The sequence below is a fragment of the Spermophilus citellus genome, assembly GCF_964194105.1.
Source record: "Spermophilus citellus genome assembly, chromosome: 1".
Taxonomy (NCBI): domain Eukaryota; kingdom Metazoa; phylum Chordata; class Mammalia; order Rodentia; family Sciuridae; genus Spermophilus; species Spermophilus citellus.
In genome coordinates, this window is record NC_138182.1 from 267,297,902 (window position 1) to 267,321,466 (window position 23,565).

The window sequence follows — 23,565 nt, forward strand, 5'->3', positions numbered from 1 at the left end:
TAGCCTCAATGGTTTATCAGGTTTTTTGGCACATTCTTAGGAACATTCAGTTCAGAGGAGGAGACATACATATAATGGTCATTGTGTGTGATGACCGTGGGCAGCTTGTGGCATAGATCAACAAAAATGTCAATTTCCTGCCTTGCAGTCTTTGAGTCCAGAACTAAACAGGTAATTACCAATCCTATTTCTTTAGGTTACATGAATTGCTGGTTGGTTTCAAACTTCATTGGGTTGAAAAAGATTTGTTTTTTAACCATCTGTAATTTGTGATGACTTGAAATTTTCATTAAGTTTAACCCATTTATTGAATATTAAAATTTGAAAGACACTGTGCTGAGAGCCATTGCCAAGTAGGAATGACGCATTGAAATTTCCTTGCCTGCGTACCCCATGTTGCTCAGAGGAAGGACTCGTGGAAATGGACTTGCCTTGGACATTCGCTGTGACATTGCATGTATGCTTGAGAAAGGTGACCTTGCTCAAGGACCAGGGAGGATCTGGGTTTAGGGCGGATCAGGTTTTAGGGAGTATCCTGCTCCTTGGGTTTAGGGCGGTTCCAGGTTTAAGGTATACCCTGCCGGGAATAGGGCGTATCCTGCTGCCTCAGGCACGCCGATCCTTGAGTTCCCGTTGAGTTCTCGTGGGATTCAGAAAGTATTTGGGATTCAAAGCCTGGTGGAGTACGTGAATTTTGGAGAAGAACGTGGATTTCCCCAGAACGTGTTTGTAGAGTGCCGGTGTGAGTTCGGGAATAAAGAACTGCTGTTTGAATCTACAAAGCTGTGAGTGGCTCGTGATTGTGTGCCCAGCCAGACTGCGGCAACACTGCTAGGTTCTGGTGTTTGTTTACAGAGGAGAATTGGTCATAATCTTGCCCCAGATTGCTTATGTTGTAGTGGTGCTGACCAAGAAGCATATGACATAGTTGATAGATAAAGATGATGGGGTGATGCCAGGGATGGGATGAGTACATCCTAAAATTCTTCTTCAGGTCACAGGGTTTGCCTTCTTTTGTTCTCTTTCCAAATCTTACAATAGCTAGCTCTACTGACTGATTTTCAACTCCACCCACCCTTCTGAATATCCAATCGATGCATCCTATTCTGCTGGGAGGTTTCCAAGATCTGCCATGACCTGAAACTCTGAAAGCACGAAGGAACTCAACTCCTCTAGCTTCTTAAAAGTAGGCATGCATTGCCAGTTTGGGATGCCTTAGTGAATGCCAAACTTCCCAAGCCCCTGAAAAAAGACTGGGGCTGAGCACTTCCATCCCAGAATTTTCAATGAGATGTTTAACAACTTCATCTGAATTTTTTGTGGTATCACCACCGAGAGCACATCCACACTAATACCCAGAAGTGGGCATCCCATGTAATTTCATCTCCCCCTTTGTACTTGACACATAAATCCATCTCTGAAAATACCTCTGCTCATCCTCCGATAGTCACTCTGAATAACACACTGGAGTTTAGAAAGAAAGGGATCAATGAAGAGTCCATGCTAGGGGCTGAGGTGGTCACTGAGCTGTCGAGCTGGGTTCTATCCTCAGCATCACATAAAAATAAATAAATAAAATAAAGGTATTGTGTTCAACTACAACTTAAAAGAATATTTTTTTAAAAAAGAGTCCATGCTAGTAGTAGTGTGGTGGTTGGCAATGGTCAGTAGGCTCTGTCTTCACAGAGTCCAGCATTCCCTTAGTGAGAAGACATCTGGCCCATGTTCATATACATGATGTATTTTTGTAAAAAGTGAGAGGCCTCTTTCATGATTTCATTTTTGTCCCCTTGAATTTTAAGCCATGTGTAAAAATTAAATAAAAAATTTTAAAACCACAGATAGAAACAGTGTTGTGATTTAAATGATGTCTTTTAAAAATTAAAATCAGAAAAGTTCCTAAAAGAAGAATAAAACTTAATTGAGTCAACCCTGTATAAGGTGATAGAGTCCCCTCTTATGATCACATAACTGCCATCACCTTGTTCTGATCTTTGAATGACTCGGTTTTAGCTAAGCATACACTTACTTTTGATATATACTCACTCTTATTTTACTTTTTATGTTGGTTAAAAAATCAACAGAAAATAAGGAATTTACACTATTGGTTTGAAGTTGAGTTTTTGAAAATTAAACTCTTTGTAGAATTCTGAGCTATTTGAAGAAGGATGTGAAATGGCTCTTAAGTTTTAATTATTTGGTGTTGCCTCTGCAATTTTCAAAACTTAATTAAAAGTATAGTTTAATGCAATTATATCTACAGTATCTACAGTTCATTTTTCCTTTGCAGTTTCAAATTTGAAAGTTAATATAACTACAAGAAATATATACATATATTGTATAATATTTTAAAATAACACTTTGATTGAAAATCAAACAGCTGAATGAACAGATGGATGATTTGATTATAAAATTCAACACTTCCAATAATGCATGTCAGTCTCAATTGAAAATTACCCTATAGCTATTGCAGAAAAAAATATTGTATTCTAATTTAATTAAAATATTTATCAAGCTGAAACTTACAGCATAGAAGATGAATCATCACAATTACTGCCTTTACAATCATTGCTGATGAGTTCATTATTTAGGTTAAATAAAATCTTAATGTCTTTCTTTGTATAAAATTCAATTCTGCTAAATCCATTGTTGTTAGCATCACTAGGAGGTCTGTTACTTTCATGCTGATGATTGGGAAACCAAGTGACTTGACAGAAGAATTTTCTGGAAGTAGATACACCATGGAAGGTAGAGAAGACAAAGTAAATTACTGTGTCCCTGAGGCTTATTTCAAAGTCTATTAATAAAACTCTGGAGAGACATCTTCAATGTTTTGAAAGAAAATAATGTGGTAACAAATAAATTAACGACTTTTTGATTTTTAATTTTCTGAAAGCTAGCTTTAGATCACCTTGTGAGTTAGAATATGCTGAATGATAACCAATTTCTTCAGGCCCATGAGTAGGGGCAGATCGGTTTGACAACACAGGAAATATGAGTAGTGGGCAGAAAGGCATGAGGAGAAGAAAAGGCTGTGTATCAGATCCTCTGGCATTGGCAAATGTGTCCACTCCGCTCCCCAGGTAGAGGTTTATCTTCCCATCTTGGAAGTTGGCAAGTGTATCAAATGTGAAACCCTCCTGGAGAAGGGATGGATCATTGTTAGTGGGCTTTTCCTGTCTATGATACGTGACAAAAACAACTTAGACGAGGGAAAGTGTATTTTTGGGTGTTCCCAGTTTCAGAAGTCTCAATCCATGGTTAACTGGCCCCATTGGCTGAGGCAGAGCATCATGGTTGAACAGGGTGGTAGAGGAAAGCTGTTGGCTCATGGCAGCCAGGAAGCAGAATAAGAGAGAAAGAGAAAGGACGGGAATATAATCCAGACCATGTCCCCAGTGACCCACACATGTCTCCAGCACTCGCCACCTGCCTACAGTTACTACCCAGTACAGTAGTCCTTTCACGTGGTTAATCTACCAAATGGATTAATCCACCTATGCGTTTACTGTTCTTATAATCTAGTCATTTCACCTCTGACATTTCCTTCATTAACACATGAGCTTTTCAGAGGCCCTTGAAGATCCAAACCATAACTGTTCAACCTCTGAATTATGTTATCTTCCTTACCAGTTTCATGTATTCCCAGATGAAATGCCTTCTTGTGGCACTTTGAGGGGTTTTGCAGGAGAAAGATGTCTACTTTAAGGTTATAAAGGTTATACTTCAGTTATAAAGGAAAGGATGAAAAAAGAGTTAGATCAGAGGGGGCATACCTATGGCTAAAAACCCAGAGCTCTGCAGCCAGATTCAATTCAAAACCTGGCTTTGTCATTGTAATCTTGGCCAAATGATTTAACCTCTCTCTCTCCTCTCTCTCTCTCTCTCTCTCTCTCTCTCTCTCTCTCTCTCTCAGCCTCATTTCCTCATCTATAAAATGATAATAAGAGTACCCACTTATTATAAAGGGTGGTGGAAAGACTGAATACGTTAAAACATAAAATTCTTAAAACATTCTTGCGTATGGTTAGGACTCATTAAATGCTTGCTATTATGATGCTAAGATTTATATGGAAAAACTGACTGCAAAAAGCAGTAAATGTTTGACAGCAGGAAAAACTTGGTAAATCCGTCAGTATCAAAATACTCAGAAAAGAAAGAAACGAGCATCCTGAATGTGACCATTCTAGCACTTATGAAAGACAGTAATCAAAAACAAGAAGCCCCATCTGAACGGTCTTGACATAGAATGACATTTTTACGCTAAAAAGTAGAAAACAGAAATTTCTCCTTGGATGGGAATTTGTTTACTTCTGCTGAGATAAAGTTAAGGCCAAAATTCTTAATGTTTCTGAATAGCAGTAGATGTTGTTCCATTTTGGTTCAAAACCAGTGGTCCAAGTAGAGATAGGGTGGGAGCAATTATCTCAGACAGGACTGGACTTGCGACTGCTTCTAGCAGCCCTGTCCATCTGAAAACCACACTGGCCCTACCTCCTAATTCTATCCTGAATTCAATGCTTCTTCCACCCACCACTGTCACCTTAGCATAATCCTCCCTTCTGCTGCCTGTCCCTCTGATCAGCCTCTTCTGCTTCCTCTGCTTTCGGTGTACACCCCATTCTTCACAGAGAAGCCTGTGAGATTTCTAAAATGCAGTGTAAAACATGTTCCTCCCCTGTTCCAAATCTCCCAGTGATCTTTACTCCATCTCATGACCTCAGGCTTTCTGTGGTCTTATCCTGCCTGTCTCACATGTCCCTTCTACCGTCCAGCCACACCGCTCTCCCTCTTTTTGTTTCCTCAACATGCCAAATCTTTTCCAATCTCTGCCTCATGCCTTCTTTTTCTCTGTGTGTTAGTGTTGATGTATTAACTCAAATGCTACTTCCTGAGACAGGAAAACCCATTCAAGTCTATTTAAAGTAGCTCTCATCAGACTCTGTTCTATTTAGTTGTATTTTTCCTCTCATCACTAACTTATTTAATTGAATTTATTTGTGTTTTTTAATGTGCACATCTGTTTTTATTTTCACATGGAAATATAAAATCCATAAAAAGCAAAAACTTTATCAAATCTCCAGCTCTTATAATGGTTACCTGGAACATAGTAGGACCTTTATAAATAGTAGCTGAGTAAATAAAAAAATCCTGATGCTCACGATGCTTGGTTAATAGCAGGTCTTTGTCATCTGTCTCCCTGTGGTCTCCTTAAAAATGTCTATATTTTTTCTTAATCCTACAATCCCAGAAAGCCAGAAAAGTAAAAATGGCATTTTATTCTTCATCTCCTCATTTTCCTGTCATATATAATATGAAAACCTTGTTCTATTTTGGTATTAATATAACTTTCTGAGTTGGAGTATGGAACTTAACTGGACCCTGAGTTATTGATTCTAGAATCAATCTCCACATCCTAGGTTTTTCCATATGTAGGGTGACTTGGAATTGGCTCTTTTCAAACCCAAATTTATTACCCCCTTAGCTCAGCCTCTGCAATCCAAGTGATTATCTGGGTGTGAGAGGGTATTACACAACCTAATTAGTTCTTGGCCAACCTACCTTGATAAAGTCTACCCAATGACAGTTTCCAGACTACTGCTATCATCATATTTTCAATAGGGTGTGAATAGGAATAGATTTAATTGACCTTACAATGTCTGAGACAAGAACATGAGTCTTGATTAACTAAAAAAAATCAACATAGCAATTGGGAAATTTAATAAATGAGTGGAAGGCAAGCTTAACTTTTATCTTTCAATCTCATATTTATTGAGCTTCTGGCAACTTGATTTCCAAATTGCACAAAAGAACTTTTAGTCATGAGTCTATTAAGGGCAACTCTGAGGATGGAGCCTGTTTATAAAAGCTCAAAATAAATGCTTCCTCTAGAATAAATAGCATGATCAAGTGCTACTTAAAAAAATATATATATGATGTGGATGCTTCTCTGAGTCATGTGATCTAAAACAAGGCTAAAGAAGAAACGGATATAAGTAATATTTGGATCATAACAGGGCAGCAGTTCTTCTCCTTCACAGTATATCATAATCTCCCAGAGGACTATAGGTAAATACAAATTCTTAGGCCCATTTCTTAGAATCTTTATTCAGTGGGTCTGTGGATGAATTTTAAAACTCTCAAGGGATTATCATGTGCAATCAGTGTTGAGGACCAGTCTTGCTTTTTGCTATAGCTAAGAAAAGCATTTGGAAGTTGTCCTTCAATCAGTAATGGATTTGGAGACAGAGGAAAAGAAAACCAGGATGGCACAAATTGGTCTATCCTCTTGTCCTGCAGAGGCTGCAGCACCTCTTTAGCTAGTTTAGCTTTCTTTTGCCATCCTTCAGAAGGACTCCCCTTCCCCTGGTCTCACCATTCACAATGAACCCAGAAGGAATTCTTTAAAAAATGCAGCTATTAAAAAATCCTAGGTTTTCTTCTCCCTTTTCATGTGTGTAACAAGAAATCAATCTCCTTTCAGAGAACAGGAACTTCAGACAAGAGAAATCAGGACAGCTGTCTAGCCCTGGGACTAGGGAGCAGCAGGTACCCAGCTAGAGTGCTCATTTCCTACAGATGAGAGCAGATGAAGCACAGGTCAGCATGACCAAACCTGTCTTGAGTGAAGGCCTCAATGCAGCAGGGATGGGGCTCTTGGGATTGCTGTGGCTGCCTTTGGGATGCTAATATGACCACAGCCCTGGCAGTTTAGATAGACTACTTGTTCTCATCTACTGACCTGAAGCACAAATTCATTCACATAAGAAATAATGTTTATAGGATGATGTATTCTGACTCCAACAAAAGACAAGGCAGACTCAATTTGGGAGTCTAATAAGATATGGGGGATTCAGCAACTCAGATTTCTTATTTCACCTCTGTTAGGAGTTAGCCCCAGGACCCAAAGCAAGTAATTAAACTCTATTTCCCAATTTGCAAAACTAGAGAGGTAAGAGAAGTTTACAGATTGTAATGAAATTGCTACTGTGGGCACTAATGGGCATGATAATAAAGCTCTGTATAATGATAACACAAAGCCTTGTAGCTATAAGTAAGTGGGAAATAGCAATTGCCCTACACTTCACAGGTATTGATTATATGGAACCCCAAAGGACCCAGGGGACAGAATGGACTGGTTACAAAAGGACTTTTGGCCACATTAAGTAGATAGAATCACTACCTGCAATTATCTGTGAATTTAAAAGAATACATATAAATACATGTGTAGGTAAAATTTCCACAAAGACCACATTCCATTGTTGTCAATTTTAATCCCTTTTAAAGAAATACTCCTTTAAGTTCATTTCCCATGATTAGGATATGAGAACCTGAGTTTTTGCTCATTGATTTTCATCTCTGGCTTCATATTAAAATATTCTGGGGAATTAAAACAAAAACAACAACCAAAAACAAACTGATAAACAAAACACAGCTTGGACTGTTTTAATTCTAGAGATGAGACTGAGGCATCAGTAGATTTAAAGCTTCCCGGGTAATTCTAATGGAAAGCTAGGCTCTAAAGCCCTGAACTAGCCCGGCTTTCTTTTGCATATCACCAAATACCACAAGCTCATTTCCTACATTTCCCCAAACTCCAATTGTACCACTCACACAACACTTAGAAATGTTCTCTTACATACATTATGTTTATGTCTAACTTTCTACCTTGCTCCCTTTATTTAGAGCAAGAACCTTGCTTTGCTCTTCCATTTCCCCTTGCAGTCTGGCACAGACTTCTTGGCTTATAGGACACTGAAAAATATGCATTGCTGTTGATGTAGATATAAAGATTTAGATTTGAAGTGGACATGGACAGATGTTATACCCATGTGTATCTGAAAGAGCATCTTCCATAGTGTTTTACTCTAGCTACATAGAGGAAAAGCCTCCTTGTAGGCAAATATCTACAGAAGCTCAGTGTTCACGTTATCAATAACAACCCTGACTAAATTTTATAGCACATTTCTCCATTAGCATTTTATGTAGCATTATCCCATCAACTGTAAATGTGCTGCAGGATCCTTAGGGGAAGGAGGGTGGTAATATGCAAATCACAGGACAAAAACAGAATCCAGGTTTCTGACCTCCCAGGTCAGAGGCCTCTTCCAACAATACCAGAATTTCACTTATTGTCCCTTTGGAATAAATGAATCAGGAGAAGCAAAATTACATCTTTGCCTCATTGTCAAATTTGAGGGTCACGTTAGTTAGTGAATAAAAGAAACCAAAGAACCCTTCTGTGTTGCCCCTTTAGCAGCCTTTCTGGAAATTGGGACTGATTCTTGTACAAGCTGTTTCAATCAAGAAGACAGAGAGAGAGAAACACCCATCATCACACGGGACAACTAATTTAACAAGCTTTGCATGAAATCATGAAACCTTGGTTGTCCCTTTGTCTGATTTCACAAAGTGCCCAAAACTACAAAGATAATGTCTTAGGAAGTGATTTAAAAGTAGAAATTTTAATCTAGATTTTCAATGACCCCTTTGGTCATAAGACGCATGAAAGTCTCTTGATATTTTCTTGAGTGAGGGGACAGATTTAAAGCTTCCCAGGTAATTCTAATGTAAAGCTAGTAACAAATGAAACCAGAGTGCCTTTCATCTAATTGTGACATGACATAGTGGGATCAAATTATCATGTGTTCACCAGCAGGACAGGATTGGGAAAGGGGGACAATGAACTTCTACTTTCTTATTATAACAAATAATGAGTTTGGGGACGGGCTCGAAGAGTCTACCAAGAATAAAGGAAAATGTTATGTTTGGAAGATGGAGGAAAATTCTTATCACATGTTTGTCAACTTATTGGTCTAATCCAGTGCTATTCAATGAAAATACATTATGAGTCATACATATAACTCAAAATTTTTATGAACCATGTTAAAGCAGATTAAAAGGAAATGAGTGAAGTTAATTTAATAAATTTTATCTAAACCAGCATATCTAAAATATTATTGTTTTGACATACAATAAAAATAAAAATTAAGAGATAGTTTACTGTTGTGTGGGAGGGGTACTTACTAGGTCTTTGATATCTAGGGTGTATTTTATACTCACAGCACACCTCAACTTGAATTAGACACATCTCACGGGGTTCAGTAGCCACATGGGGCAGGTGGCTATTGTATTGGAGAGTGCAGGTTTAGATACACCGGCAAGAATTTGAAACGTCAGATAGAAATCATTGTCAACCTTTAACTACCTAATATATTTTGATATTTTCCTTCTCCTGGCTCTTTCACTATCTCTCAGAAGGGATTATCTAAAGGCCACATGTGTGTTGGCAAAAAGTTTTGGGCTTTGGAGCAAAATGAACTAAGCAATTCAAATATCAGCTTTTTAACCCTGAGCTAGTGAATCTACCTCCATTTGTCTCGGTTTCTTTGGCTATAAAATCAAGACAAAAATAAGCTAACTCACCAGATTGTTGGGAAGATTAAAGCAAGTAGGCATAAAGTGTACAGCACAGCCAAGGATCAAACAATAATTCTCTCTGTGTCAAACCCAATTTGACTTTTAAATTGTGTCAAACCCAATTTGACTTTTAAACGTCCCATCTTCAGATTTGAGGCTCCACTGCTTCATTTACTCCACTTCAGGGTCTTTCTGAGATTTCTTCTGCTAGGCAACTCTTTCCCAAGAATGTCACAGGGCAAGCCTCTTTTTCTTTTCTAATTCAAGTTTAAGGGTGAACGTCTTACGAAATTCTCCTCAGACTGCCTATTTAAAGTTGTCCCAAGCAATTTACTCTTTAGCACCCAATTTCCATTTTCTTCAGAACATCTATCCATATCTAAAATGATCTTTCTGTGGCCTGTTATTTGTCATTTCCTCTTACATAGAAACTCCATAAGAGCTGGGATCCTGTCTTTCTTATTTTTCATCGTACCATCAAATGCCCAGCACAAAACAGAACTTGGCAAGTATTTGTCAAATAAATCAATTGGGAAGTAAATGGAAATAGTATCCTAATAATAAAGGTGAAGAATGAAAACTCCTGAGCTCTTTTTAACCTACCAGAATTGCCCAGAATGTCAGGGAAGGAAAACCAGAATCATCTGCTGAGGTTGGGTATTGCTTATCTGGAACCTACCAGCTGGGTTTGGAAAAGGTCAATAAAATTATTTTCCCACAGATTATTTTGTCATTGATACTTGTTTAATAGTACTACAAGCAAGGTACATAATCATACAACTTAAAATCACATTTGGTTATTCTTGACCTTGAAAAGAATCCAAATCTACCTGGTATGATTCAACTTTTGATACAAGGGAGCTTGGCAGCACTGGGGAGTGGAAAAAGAGTGGGTGTTAAAGTCAGACAGACCTGGGCTTGGATCCCGATCTACACAGACTGGGAAAATTATGTAAGTGTCTCTGATACTCAGTTTCCTTATCTGTAAAGCTTTACAAGATAGCTCAAACTCTAAAGTGTTGGTAATGAGAATTAATGGAGGTAATGTATGGAAGTGCTTAATATACCTTGAAGGCTCAATGAATAGTAAGTGTCAATATTGTCATCTTTTCAAACAGAAATGCCTGTCCACTGTGTGCTTTAGCCAATTTATGGGTGCTGATATTCCTTTCCCACATTTCTTCATCATCTGATCACTTGTTACTGAAAGATTAGGATGAGGGAGATGGGGGAGAGGGATAGAGAGAGACAGAGAGAGGTAGGGAATCAGGAGGGAGGTAGGGAGAGAAGCTCGGGGGGGGGGGGGATGAGCTGAGTTTCAAGCTAACTCTATGCCAAGCAGTGAAAAATAACAATCAAGACATTTCTCTCTATATAGAGATGGTTTCTGGTGTGTTTAGAGATGGATCCAGCCACAGGACTTCTCATTTCCATGCCTAGCTATTTGTAGCTATAGGCACAGTTTTGTATTCAAGATTATGGGCCAAAACTTAGAGAAGGGCTGAGGATCCATGCCAGTCTGGGCATATTTTACTTGCTGGCAATATATAGTGCTCTGCTTGACACAGTACAGTCAAAAGAGTAAAGCTGATCCTGTGTCTGAACCCTCCACTCACTTTTGAGTTCTGCTAATGTCAGCCTCATAGCAGAAAGAGTAAGCTGATCTAAAGAAGCACGGGACCGGTGGACACATGCTTATAGCCCCAGGTTAATATTAAGAATAGGAGTTTATAATAATATGGATCAGGTTTGACAAATAGATTTCCATTCTCCAATAAACATACAAGGAAACTGGTACTGTTCCCCATTTTTCAGACAGGAAAAGTGGATTCAGAATTTAGTGACTTGCCAAAGTGTGGAAGCCACAATTTGAAGCGCAGTCGTGAGGCTCCAAAGCAGTGTGTGCTTTCTGTGATAACTTGCTGCACTGCCAGTAGAAGATGAGGTCCCCACAGGATTATACCTCAGTCCATTTAAGACAAAATACAGAAGTCCAAAGAAACATCGTTACCCAGTCATTCTATGCATTGGAAAACGGATTGCACTTTGTTTCCAAACAAAGCCTTGGCCACACTGTCATGCAGCCAGGTCATCCAGACAGGTGGCCTGAAGAACACTCTTACACTTGGACAGTGACCCTTTTCAGGTGGCTCTCCAGTGCTGTCTGTAGGCTGGAAAGCTCTAGGGATAAGGACCATCACCTTAAGAAAGTCATTTGAAGACTTGTAAGGAGTTGTCCCCCAAAAGCAAAAACTGGAGTAGTCATTGACAGACTGTCTAGAAAGCTGATGGGGAATGAGGGATGTCTCTTTCATCAGTGTGGCCTATTCCAGACCCCTGAGAAGGCTACAGGTTACTCCCGAAATGGGCCCAGCTACCAGCAGGAGCTTAGCCAGGTGGTCTTTTTGCAGGTCCTTAAAGACAAGGGATTTTTCATTTGGGTTTCTGGCATGGTCCAGAGGTATCCACAAACCCTTAGGAATTGCATGTGAAACTCTATATGCATTCCACATAGAATAGTTTTTTACCCCCAGCCCCAGAATAGGACCCATGACCCTCACTTAAAAAAAAAAAAAAAAAAAAAAAAACACTGAAATTAAAATTTTCATCTACTTCTTTCTTGCACTCTTCTGCCCTTCTACCCCATTTATACATAGAATCAAATACTGATTAGTTTCCCTAGATTTTGCAGAGAAAACAGACTCAGAGGGTAACTGCCCTGTCCAAGGTTGCACAAGGGGCTGGGCTAGGACTAGCAACACTCCATTGGTCAAGAGACTCAGTGGGAATTTGCCAGTCAACTCAATGAATGAAGACCAAAGGCTCCCTCCAGATTAACAATAATGTTTTGCAACCATTTTCAAGTCCAATCATAGGAAATTCCAAGTTGCTTGTTATTAGGGAAAGATGCGTTGCTTCCCCAAGATGCAGGTAGAGGTCACTAAAAGGATGTTTTCCTACTCACAGAGCCAGAACTCCAGCTCCTGTTTTTTCCTTCCACAACATTCTGGCTCTTGGTTACCTGAGTTTGCCTGACTCCCCTCCTCCCTGCCCTCTCCTCCAGCTGGTTGTCCTTCCAGCTTCCTCTCAAGTTTGAATTCCTCTGCTTGGATCCCTTCACCTCTGTCCTTCTCTGGGTTACAGCTTGGGGGCTGCTCACCTGCCACTACCCCCCCTAAGCTTTGCGGGACAGCCGCACCTTTGGGTCAGCGCTGGTTAACATTAAACTTTCCCCACCAGATACCCAGGAGGCTGCTGCGATTATGGCCAGTGGTGGGAGACTCCTCAAGTTCACGGTCTGAGCCCCTTGCTAATTCTGGCTAATGCTTTTTTTTTTTTTTTTAAACATCTTTGATTTTCATTGTTTTCCCCTTTTCACTTTGACGTAAATAATCTACATTCAGAGAATCCCACAACCTCGCCGAGACTCGCTGTCAAGGCTGTAGGTGCAGGTGCTTTTTCAAAACACTAAAGGGTGCCGAGCGCAGTTGTGAAAGCTGGGGTGGGGTGGCAAACCACCTCAGGGTGTTTTAGTTCCCCTGAGAAGGGACATCAAGGCTGGCTGCGGTCGTAGCTCGGGATTCCCCGGCGGCTGCGGCTCCGGCAGCTCGCAGGCACATTGCTAGCAGCCGCGTCTACTGCCACGCTTGCTCCCTCCCGCACGCGGCCTCGCACCGGTGGCCAGGGACAGCGCCTGCCCTCCCGCCCGCCGGCACCGGCTTAGCCCTTTCTGGTTACTCACTTTCACACGGGAGCGAAGTCTGTCCTATCAGGCCGGGAGCACTTCTTGCACAAAGACGTGGAGACCCATCGTGTGTACAGCTGTTTCACCGACAGCCGGTAAAATCCAGAAAGCGGGAGAGAAGCGAGTAAGACAGAAAAGGAAGGCGGGGAAAGCCCAGCCCAGAAGACGGGGCGTCTGGGGATTGCAGCCTCCGTTCCAGCGTCCCCAGCCGGGTGGCTCTGTGAGAAGCAGCTCAACTCCTCAGTGCACTTGTTCACTCTTCATTAGAGGAGGAGTCAAGGTTGCAACATTTATTTTCCTTGCTGGAGGCAAAACAGTGATTTTCTTCAGCATGCGAAATGTCCAGAGATTGCCAATTTTGCAAGGTGACAGAGGTAGTTGGGGGAGCCAGCCGGAATGTAGAGAAGATGTGGAGAGGAAATCACGGATTCTCCCCAGATCGGTTTTGCATGATCAGTGCCACATATCTTCCATTGAGACTGTCCCGGAAAACAGAAAGAAAAAAAAAACAATAAAATAAATGTCTTCATAAGTGGAATGACCTCGAAGATGATGTTTCTCTGGCAGCCAAGATCTTGGTGTCAAATTTCTTTCCTTGTTTCTGAGCTACACAGAGAAGCAGCTTGACCATACTTGATTGGGGCTCTAGGGATTTGAATCTCATCTCCCCTAAGAAGGAGTCCAGAAAATGGGCAAAAGAAAAAGTCATTGTCTAAAAGAGATTTTGCTTTCTTTCTTTTTTTTTTTTTTTTTAATACCCACAGCCAAAATTTCCAAGGTGCTGGGTTTATGTTCGGTTGTATCAAAATAATGCAGGAATATCAGGGTATCTAAATAATCCACCTTTGTGTGCCAGAAATTTCTGTTTCTAATAGGGTTGTATGTTCTGAATTTTATTTTATTTGGGGGACCAACAAAGCCACAAGCAACCTCCACTTTCCTTTTGCAAAACATTGCTACTTTTCTCTTGCCTCTTAGTACTGAAACAAATAATAACAGTTGCCTGAATCAAGTAGGTTTCCCTGAATAAATAGCTAGTGTCTGATGCCATTAATTAATATTGAAATTTGATTGTTACCCAACTTAGAAGGCTACTAAGGATATATTTTAAACAACAGTTATAGAGTTTCAGAAGAAGAAGAAAAGGAAGAGGAGGAGGAGAATTTGTAATAATTGGCAAATCGCATCCAGTAGTAGCCACCTGCCAAGGCTCAGAAGCCACCAAAAATGCCCTGATGCTTTGGTGATCCTTTTGGATTGGAAGCCCAGAGGCACCTGTGTAAGCATAATAATCTAGTCTTTCCTGTTCAATAACTTGTGATCGTACAAGTTAAACCATAGAATCCATCTGGTTTCCTCTTATACGACCTGCACTTGCTTCCTTTGATGCTCGAGGTATATTTTCTTTTCCATGAGTGTCTGTGAAGATATACGACTTCTACATGTTTTCAAAACCAATGGGCAGTATTGTCAATGGCAGAATACAGATGCTTAGGGATGAACGATGAGGTCATATCCCACTAATCTATCCCACAAATTGCTAAAACGAAAATATCTTGCATCAAAAATGCATTTAATAGACCTAACCTACCAAACATTATAACTTTGCATTGCTGACCTTAGACATGCTCAGAACATTAGCAAAGTAGGCAAAATTATCTAACACAAAGCCTCTTTTAACAGAATATTTATACAGAGATGCTTTTGCATCATTAAAAAGTAAAAAGCTCAAAAAATTCATCATACTTTGGGGACTGTCTTTAATTCAATATGACCTTTGCAAAGCCCAGGATCATCAGTCCTACCATAGGGTTTTTTTTTGTTTTTGTTTTTTGTTTTTTAATAATCAGACTATTTCAAAAGATAGTGAAAAAAATCACTTTAGACAACTCTGGATTGTCAGCCATCAAGAGGCAGGGACCTTGTTCTTCCCCTGTGGTCCCTACACCATAGCAGTCAACTCCATGTACCTGTACATGTGGTTCACAGCAGGTGACAGGCTAGTTGTTGGCTAATCCTCATCCCCCTGGGAGAGAAGGTCAAGGGTGGCTTTCAGCTGTGTTGTGCATTCTACAGGCAGTGTTCCTAAGTCATGGCATTCACTGTCCTCGTGTACATTAACTTGTCCCCTGTTACTGAGTTGAAGGCAGCTGTGAGCCTCATCCTGTTTCCTCTGGCCCTACTCTTGTTTTGTCATTCCCCCCTCCCTGCACACTGGCAAGCTTTGGCCCCCTCTTGTGTTCTCTTCTGGCTCATCTCGGCATCTGTCTCAGTGGTTGAGTTCCTCCCTGTTTCCCAGATGACTCCTCCAATCTCACCCTGGATCTCATATCTGCTCCTTGCCTCCAAGGCCTGGTTGAATGGCTTAAGCAAGGAAAGAACCCCAACATTGGCATTGGTTTGAGTCTCAGCTATTCATTTGTCTTCTCTGAGTTTCACTTAATCACTGCAAGTCAAACATAGTAACAAATGGCTCAAAAAATCCAGTAAGTAATAATAATAGTGACAGCATATATAAAATGTGAATAATTTAACAGAAAGTCTAGAAACTTTAAGTTCCTTTTCCCCCCTTCCTTTTCCTCTACCTGCCTTGATATTTTATCTTTTTTTGTCTGATGGGCTTTTTCATCTCAGTCTACAACTTCCTCACATCTTCACTGACCCTGCTGGCCTTTTGGTTGGCTTTACAATTTAATTCACTCCTCCCTCCATCTGTCAAACTTAGTGAAAGAATATTCCACACTCATTGGCTTTTCTTACTTATTTCCCTCTTGAAGCCTTAATTAATGGTTTTCGGTCAGTACACCAGCACTATCTGAGGGTGTTCAAAACATGCCTTGTCTGAGTATCAGTTGCAGTGTTTCTAATCCGAAAGGTTCAGGGTCGGGTGCTGATTTCTCTTTCTACAAAGAGCACAGTTAGCTCCCTTTCATCCTTTAGTGCCCTGTCTTTGGAAACTGCTACTCGCCTTGTGGGTAGGTTGTCCTGGGCCCTTTCCCTAGCACTCTGCTCCCCTTCACTCCTTCCTCAGGAAGTTCTTCTTCCTTGGCTTTCAGACCTCTGTACTCCCTGGGTTTCTCTCTGTCTCTCTGTGGCATTTCTCTGATTTTTTTTTCCATATCCTCTCTTCTTTCTCCTCTTGCTTGAAAGGGGAAAGTTTTGTCTTGGTCCTTCATTTTTCTTCTTTGAAGACTACTTTTCTTTCTTTAACAAAATAGAAAACTGCTAAAAATATCAAAAGAGCCAAAAATCACTCACAATCACCACACTGCTAAGAAAAAAAAAAATCTTCATCTATAGTCATAAACACCAATCCTTCTAAATCAGGCATCTTTAATTCAGTCCCATTTCCAGAAGAAACCAACATTCACATAGAGTATGTACCTGTTCTTTTTCATGTGTCTATACAGTTATGTCTCTATGAGCATGTGCAAATATTTTTAAACTAAAATTGCAATGACTTTTAAAACTTGTCTTTTTAAAACAATGCAAATATATATTCTAGTTTAGTATCTAGAGATATACTTCATTCTTTTCAGTGGCTGCATTGTTAGTAATTTATTCTTCCATTCTTCTCTTGTTAGATCTTTGATTATTCTGACATTTTAGCATCAGAAATGCTGTTATGATTATCTTTCCATGTGCCTTAAGGTAGAAGCTTAAAAAGGTATTGCTGAATCAAAGGAAGTGACCATTAAATTTTTGATAGATAGCTACTGAATTACTCCAAAAACACCCTTGGAGAAAGTTCTAAAAGTGAGATTATTGAGGCATAGGGTAGGAATGTTTTAAATTTTCATATATACCTCCTACTTCTATTCCCAAATATGTATTAATATACACTCCTAGCAAGCATGTTTTCTCCCATGTTCACAAACACCGAATTTTATCAATCTTATCTTGCCAGTTTGATAAGTAAATATAACATCTGTTATAATAATTCCAAGTCCTGAGATTTCTTGTGAGGTTAAGTTTACATGCTGGTTATGATTTGAAATTTTCTCTTATGCTGTAGCTATTCAATGAATTGCCTGTCTTTCTTCAGGGGTATTTGTTTGTTTAAATAAAATTTTAGGGTCACTTATTAGATAGAGTTAAGTATATTGCAAGCATGTCTCTGTGTGTCATATTTCCTTTGATTTTGTTAGACTGTCTCATTGGGAAAGGTTTTAATTTTTCCTAATCAAACCTGTCCACTATATTCAATGAAGCCTTCTTGGTTTTCTGCCTTGCTTCTTTGTATGTAATACTGATCAATGTATTTTTTCTTATTATAATAGATCTTTAATTATATTATGACTTATTTTCAAATACAAAAGTAGGAAGTTGAATTTTATTCTGACAGCATAATCAATTACTTGTTACCCCACTGAAAAAAATATATAATTTTTTGTGTCACATATTATGCTTTACATTTCCATCTTCTTAAGTGTTGTGCACACCACCACTCTGTTTCTTTGAGATGCTTATATAGTTGCCAGTGTAGATGCCTATATAAATGCACTGTTTTGGTTAGGACATTGGTACAACCACTTTTTCCTTTTAAAATTTTCTTGGTGAAGATGATGTATTTATTTTTAATAAAATTTAATGATTAATTTGTCCAACTAAAATAGTTATTTGGCATTATGTTACATTTAACTTATTAATTTAGGAAGAATTGATGTTGCTAAGGGATTAGTTCTTCCTGCATGGTTCTTTTTATTCTTCAAATTTTCCCTTAATCTTTTAATGTCTTTACAATCTTATTACATAGATAATTTACTTACTCATACCATATTAGGAACACTTAGGTGGTTTTCACATTTTTATACATAATGGTAAAATGAACACAGGTCTGGAAAGTGGAATGGAACTTTGCCTTTGGAGAATTTATTTGCTTAGACCAAATTGCAGGCAAAGCATAGTTAGATCAAAGGGCATGCACAGTTTTATAGGCCTTGAGATATAAAAGCTTATCTTTTTTTTTTTCTGGCTTCAACTGTCAGTATTTTCTGTGTAATATTCTACATCCAGTCAGGAACAAAGACCTGTAAATACTTTTTCCCCTTCTACTTCTTATTGCCTCAGTTCATTCCTTCATCATTTTTATTCTTTCCTCTTAAATATCTTCCTGAATAGACTCACTTTCACCAGATATGTCTGCATCAAACTCAAATGCTTCTAGTTGAATTTGTCTACTTCAGTTACTGAATTAAGATTTTTAATGATACCTACTTTCCACAGAATAAAGTTGAAACATTTTTTTCTCCTGATGATTTTATTGGACTTCTGAGCTCAATAAATATCTATACCTTTCCTTCTTAGAATGATACTTTTCCCAGTCCTTATCTATTGAAACTGTGCATCCTTGATCTCCAGACTCCATAGTGTTTTGTTCTTAAAGCTGTTCCTGATCACACCAACTCTGAAACTGCTCAGCTTGCTTCTGCCATGTAGTATTTCTAAGTGGGTTTATAATACACCCACTCTGTTCTTCCTCCAAGGATTATCATGAGGCTGATGTCAGTTGACATGTGTGAATGAATTCAGTAAATTATAAAATGTGTAAATATATGGCACTACTCTTAGTAGATAATGTTTTCTTCTTCCCAAGGAAGCCCATGCTGGTAGATAAGCAAAGAGGCTAAGGACACCCAACCTTTATTGGCATTGAAATGGGAATAATTTTTCCCTGGGGATGTGCATGGGAAGGTGCCAACGGAGTTGGGCGGCTGACTAATAAGGACTCCTATCTCCTAAACCCAAGGAGAAAGAACTGTGCAAGCTGAATAAAATGCAATGATTGTTATAATAGCTACATGGGTTTCTTAAGGAGATTGTACTGTGAGTCTCTCTATTCAAAGTGTAGTCCTTGGACCCACTACATTGTCATCAAAGGGTAGCTTGTTAGAAATTCAGAATCAGACTCAGATTTTGTAGTTTAACAAGAAGTGGTTCATGTGTACATTCAAGTTTGAAAAGTTATATTCTAGAAAAATGATCTCCATGGTTTTTTTTTACTCATTGTTCCAGCAGTAAAGTTATTTTTGAGTGTTTCTTCCCAAATATGCAAATATCTTTTTATTTATAGCTGTATATGTAACTATGGCATTGCAAATTAAGGAAAGTAGAAAATTTTTAAAAATTAGATACAATTTTAAAATGTAAAGTAAAATTTAATTTTATTTTTATAGTAGTGAGAATTGAGCAAATGACCTTGCACAAGCCAGGCAAGTACTGTGCCGTTGAGCTGCATCTTCAGCCCTTTAAAGACTTTTTTTTTCTTTTTAATTTGAGACAGGGTCTTACTAATTTGCCCAGGCTTCACTTCACCTTGTGATCCTCCTGTCCCAGTTTCCCAAGTATCTGGGATAAGTAGTATGTGCTACCAAGCTCTGCTGGAAAAAATGTCTTGGTAAAAGAAAACAGACAATGCATTTAAATCCAACAACTGTTTTTACTACTTGCCATGAGACAGACAGGGAACTTCTGTGTGGTAGCCAACATTTTCATACTCACTCCCTATTTTATTACAACATGTTTTTAAGTTTCATCTTCTAAAAGTCTTGCTTTTATAAAATAAAATACACCAATGAAGGCCTGTGGTACATAAATAGCAAACCAGCAAGTGGGAACTCCCTGACATTGACCATCTGTTTGCTGGACTCCCTCCTATTCTGGAGATACTTCAAGTAGCTTTTGGGACTTGTGTTGAGCTAATTCAAGAATTGAGTGAAGACACCACTGTAAATCCCAAATGTCATATATCAGTAAAGCTTAATTCCTTTCTTTCTTGGGAAAAAATAACATATTATTTTCTTTTTTCAAGCTATCATTCTCAAACATAACTATGCATCAGGATCACACAGAGTAGCCATTAAAACAGAGTCCAAGCCCTACTCCAGGCCCCTTCAATCTGTGTCACCAAAGAAGAAGACCCTGGGGAACTGAATGTACTATTTCCCCAGAAGACTCTGAAGCAGCTAGCCAAAGCCCTTGGCAGACACAATGTTCAAAGATCAGAGGTTGAGCATTTTTTGTTAATCAAAATTTGTTTCAGAAAGTACTTCATCGCCTGAGCGAATGTTAGAAATGAGATCTCCTCACACTACACCAAAACTACTGGCTTAGAATCGGATTTTGCCAAGATCCCCAGTTGATTCACATGAACACGGAAGTTTGAGAGGTGGTGTTTTAGCCAGGGTTTGTAAACCCCAGGTGACCATAAAGTGAGTATTCTTCCTGAAATCCCCATTGGCACCTGGGGAAAACTGGCTCACACTCACCTGCTTTCTCCATCTCTGTCTTGTGCCAGGAGTGTCTCTGTGATAAGGGAGAAGCAGTGGGGGGTGGGGTGACTAGGGAAGAATAGAGTTGGTTACCTTAGAAGGGAGTAAAGGGAGGGGAGGGGATATAAAGATAGGAAGGATAATAGAATGAAACAGATATTATCACTTTATGTACATATATTACTGCATGACTGATGTAATTCTATAACATGTACAATCAGAAAAATGAGAAATTATACCCCATTTATGCATAATATATCAAAGTACATAAATGCATTGTACTGTGATGTTTAGCTAATTAAAATAAATAAAAACATTTTAAAAAGAACACCTAACAATCTACATTCTTAATAAAAATTTAAGTATACAATACAGTATTGTTAAATACAGCACAGCGTTGTACAGCATATTTCTACAATTTGTTCATCTTGCGTAATTAAAACCTTATATTTGCTGAACAAAATTCCCCCAAATTACCTTCTCCATTCAGCCTTTGGCAACCACCGTTCTTATGCTTTCTGCTTCTGTGAGTCTATTTTAGAAAACTTCACGTAGATGGAAATATTTGTCTTCCTGTTTCTGGCATATTTAATTCATCACAAGGTCCTCCAGTTTCATCCATGCTGTCATGCCTGTGATAGGATTTTCTTCCTTTTAAGGACTGAACAGTATTCCAATGTATGTGTATATGCAACATTTTCTTTATTCATCTGTCAAGGGCAATTCAGATTATTTATGTACCTTAGCTATCATGAATAATACTGATGAACACAGAAATTTCAATATCTCTTTGAGATATTGATTTTATTTCTTTTGTATATATGCCCCATAGTGGGATTTCTGGATTATATGGTAGTTCCACTTTTGATATTCTTGAGGAATCTCCACATTGTTTTCCATAGAGGCTGCATCATTTTGCATACCTATAAACTGTGTACAAGGTCCCAGATTGTCTATATCCTCACCAATTTAATGTTATGCCTATCAAAAACCCCAAAGTCAGTTTTTGCATTAATAAAAAATTACTATCCTAATGTTCATGTGGAGTAATAAAAGCCCCAGATTAGCTAAGCAGTCTTGAGGAAGAAGAGCAAAGTTGGACACATGGCATTTATACAGTCAACTATGAATGAAAGGTACTTTCCTTGTATTATTTATTTGTTAACTGTCATGTTTTAAATTAAAATTAAAAGAATTTTTTTTGGTGCTGGGAATTGAACCCAGGGTTTCAGAAATGCTGGATAAGTGCTGAACCCCACTGAGCTGTTTTTTTTTTTCCCAATCATGAAAAGGAGTGGAATTTTTTCAAATACTTTTTTTTTTCTGCAACTGTTGAGCTGATTGTGTGATTTTCATCCTCCAGCCTGTTAATGTGGTGTCTCATTTGTGTATGTTCAATCATCCTTGCATCCCAAAGGTAAACCACACTTGGTGATAGAGTATGAATCTTTTAATATGCAGCTGAATTTGTGTAGCTAGTCATCGTGGTTTGAATCTGAAGTGTCTCCCAACAACTTCTGTGTTGAACACTTGGTTCCTGTGACAGCAGCAGTCAGAGTTGGAGCGTATGGGCCATGACTGGATCATGAGGGCTCTGATCTAATCAGTGGATAAGTCTATTGCAGAATGCATAACTTACTGGGCTATTGGGCTGTGCTAGGAACTTTAGTAGATGCGCCTAGTTGGATGTCAACTCCAGAATTTGTTTTAAGTTTAAAAACACTGGGGCAGAGTACTCAAAGCAAGGATTTATGAGCTACCCAGGAAATGCTCACCAATACTTACTAGTTCTATGATCCTGAGCAAATTTTTTAGCTTTTTAATTTAATATATTTAATTGAAGTAAAATTCAAATAACATTTAACCATTTATAAGTATACAATGCAGAGGCATTTAATATATTAACAGTATTGTACAACTGTCCCTGCTCTATAGTTCCCAAACATTTTCATCATTCCTAAAGTGGATGTTTGAAAAACATCCCTGTTTGTAAAAATTAAGAAGTGACTTCCCTTTCTTCTCCCCAGACTCTGAAAACCACTAATTTGCCTTCCATTTCTATAGTTTTACTCATTTTGTTATTTCATATAAATGGAACCATACAGTACATGACTTTCTTTGTTTGATTTCTATCATGAAGCACATTGTTCTCAAGGTTTATACACACAGTATGTTATATCATTAATCCTTTTTTATATCATTATATTATATCATTACTCCTTTTTAAGACTGAAGAGTATTTTATTGTATAAATATGCCACACTTTGTTTGTCCATTTATCCACTAATGGCCACTTGGGTCATGTCCAACTTTTGGCTATTGCGAACAAGTGGCTTAACATTGTACCCCCACTGTCTTCATTGGCAAAGTGGAGATAATAAATCATCATTTATGTGGGCATCACAAGTACTAAAGCTAATGCAGATCAGATGTCTGGCTCAATAAGCAGATGCTATTGAGATCCCTTGTTTGGAAAGACCAGCGAAAGGGCTTTTAAAATACATTCCTACTAGTTTGCAGATTAGTGTTCCTATTTTTGAAACCCTAAGACTTACCAGTTCTTCTCACCTTGCCTCATCTTCCTATTCATATTCAGATTATGCACTTCATTTTAAGTTTTCTTACTGGTTAGGAACATTCATCCATTTGCCATCTTTTTTTTTTTTAAATTTCTTCTACTTAGCTATACATGATAGTAGAATGCATTTTGACACATTATATATAAATGGAATATAACTTCCCATTCTTCTGGTTGTACATGATGTAGAATTATACTGGTCATGTAATCAATGTTTATAACAGCTCAATTCACAATAACTAAACTATGGAACCAAACTAGGTGCTCTTTAACAGATGAATGGATAGAGAAAATTTGGTATATATACACAATGGAACATTACTCAGCCATATAAAAGAATGAAATTATGGCATTTGCCTGTAAATGGATGGAGCTGGAGAATATCAATTGCCATCTTCTTTATCCATCTCTTTTTTTTTCTCCTCTCAGTTTTATCTATTTATTTATTTTTCAGTCTTTCATTCATCAGCAAATGTCAGGTTCCCTGGAGCTGGGTTGCCACAGGACAAAAAATGAGACTCAATCTGAGATGTCATGCAAAGTATTATATT

The 23,565-nt window shown here is 38.5% G+C and overlaps 1 protein-coding gene across 2 annotated transcripts in view; it reads right to left on the reverse strand.

Annotated features, from left to right (window-relative positions):
• PRLR (prolactin receptor) overlaps positions 1-13,346 on the reverse strand; it is a 143,239-nt gene extending 129,893 nt beyond the window's left edge. For both annotated transcript variants that reach the window (XM_081304475.1, XM_081304476.1), the window contains exon 1: positions 13,163-13,346. The gene's annotated coding sequence lies outside the window, so the exon portion shown is untranslated. The remainder of the gene's footprint in view (positions 1-13,162) is intronic.
• Positions 13,347-23,565: the final 10,219 nt, after the last annotated feature.